Genomic DNA, 2,249 nt, shown 5'->3' with positions numbered 1-2,249 from the left:
ACTTGGACTAAGAAATAAACCTTGGATGCGTCCCCACTGAGTGCACAACGGTGACGACGCTGCTCTCCACAACCGTGAGCTGTGTAACTATGATGCTCTTGATATAGAGACCATCTTCTTGGATGTCTCCGGTGCATCGTGCGAGGCCGAGGTCACGGATGGCGTTTGAAATAGTTCAAGTGGCAAAGGAATCTGAATCTTTTGTTGCACCCCAGAAAAAGCTGACTGGATCTTTTATTGGACTGCATAACTGGAGTAGTAGTGCTATCGAGTGAAACCTGCCTGCCCCTGGTCTGGAACAGCTATAAAATGACCCAGCAAGGGCTCTTCTGAGATGCACTCATATTACTACCTCTCTTCCCAAAACTCACACTAAACTCCCACCGCACTCACCAACTAGCTAGCCTAGCCGGCTGGCGGAGGAGATGGAGGTGGCTATCGGTGCGGCGAACTGGCTCGTTGGCAAGGTGTTGGATAAGCTGTCCAATGACTTGGTCGCTGCATATGTGGCCAGCTCTGAGCTCGGCCTCAACTCCAAAGTTTTAAATAGCGTGCTAAGCCTCTTAGCGGCGGACCTCTTCTAAATGCTATAGCGTGCTATAGCGATGCTATAGCGCGCTATTTAAAATGTTTTCTCATGTGTTTGGACAAAAGACCCTTAGCGCAGGACCTCTTTCAAATGCTATAGCGTGCTACAGCGGTGCTATAGCAGGCTATTTAAAACCATGCTCAACTCCGAGCAGATCAATACCAAGCTCAAGTACATGCAAGGGCTGCTGCACGCGGCCCAGGACAGGGATGTGAGCAGCAACCCTGGCCTGCAGAGCTTGCTGCAGGACCTGAGCAAGAAGGCTGATGAGGCTGAGGACGCTCTGGATGAGCTCCATTACTTCATGATCCAAGACCAGTTGGATGGCACCCAGGATGCTGTACCGGAGCTGGGTGATAACCTCCGTGGTCATGCTCTTCATGTTAGCCATGCTGCTCGCTCCACTGTTGGTAAATGGCTTACATGCTTTTCTTGCGCACCTACACAAGATGATGATTATGTTGATGCTACTGTGGTTGCCACAAACAACCCACAAGATGCAACCAGTTCTAATAGTGGACATGTTGGGAAGCTCAAATTTGATAGAGTAGCCATGTCCAACAAAATCAAGTCTGTGATAGAGAGCATACACAGCCTATGTGATCCTGTCTCTGACTTGCTGAATAAAATCCCAAATATTAATACATCTATTACCATGAAAAGAGCCCCCACGAGTTCAGTAGCTGCACAAGATAAATTGTATGGGAGGAGAGTCATCTTTGAGCAAACTGTAAGTGCGCTCACTGGTAGCACATATCTTGGTGAAACCCTTTCAGTTCTTCCTTTTGTTGGCCCCGGGGGTATCGGAAAGACAACTTTCACCAACACTTGTATAATGATAGAAGGGTTGAGGAGCACTTCAGTGTCAGGGTCTAGGTATGTGTATCAACTGATTTTAGTGTGCTCAATCTCACACGGCAAATTCTTAGATGCATACCTGCAACTGAAAAAGAAGAACACAACTGCACAGTTGAAACAGCCAATTTAGACCAGCTTCAAAAATCCATTGCAGAGAGACTGAAAGCCAAACGGTTTTTAATTGTCTTGGATGACATTTGGAAATGCAATAGTAAAAGTGATTGGGACAACCTGTTAGCTCCATTCAGAAAGGGGGAAACCAAGGGCAGCATAGTTCTTATCACAACTCGGTTTCCATCTATAGCACATCTGGTGAAAACAACTGATCTTGTAGAACTGCATGGTCTCACTAGTAGAAAACTGGGCTTTGGTCACATGGCAATATTTACATTAGTCCCGGTTCAGTCACGAACCGAGACTAATGTGAGCATTGGTCCCGGTTCGTGCGGCCAGGGGCCTGCCGGGCCTCGTGGGGGCATTGGTCCCGGTTCATCCGGACCCTTTGGTCCCGGTTGGTGGGACAAACCGGGACCAATGGGCCACGCTCCTGGCCCACCACCCTTTAGTCCCGGTTCATACCACAAACCGGGACTAAAGGGCTGGTCCTAGTTGCGGCCAGTGTTTAGTCCCACCTCGCCAACCGAAGGACGCTCACACCAGTTTATAAGCCCGTCCCTCCATGCCTTGTTGAGCTTCTCTTAAAGTGAAAATAGATGCCCTTATACAGGGAATTTCACCTAAATTCACAGTAAATTTCATAGAAATTTACTATGAATTTTGGTTTAATTTTCTCTATAAGCGC

The 2,249-nt window shown here is 47.8% G+C and overlaps 1 pseudogene; it reads left to right on the top strand.

Moving 5' to 3' along the window:
• Positions 1–425: 425 nt before the first annotated feature.
• The window catches only part of LOC123142799 (uncharacterized), a 23,475-nt pseudogene continuing 21,651 nt past the window's right edge, over positions 426–2,249 (top strand).

This window comes from Triticum aestivum, chromosome 6D, assembly GCF_018294505.1.
Source record: "Triticum aestivum cultivar Chinese Spring chromosome 6D, IWGSC CS RefSeq v2.1, whole genome shotgun sequence".
NCBI lineage: Eukaryota > Viridiplantae > Streptophyta > Magnoliopsida > Poales > Poaceae > Triticum > Triticum aestivum.
The sequence above is the reverse complement of the archived record's forward strand: the minus strand, read 5'-3'. Positions and strand labels throughout refer to the sequence as shown.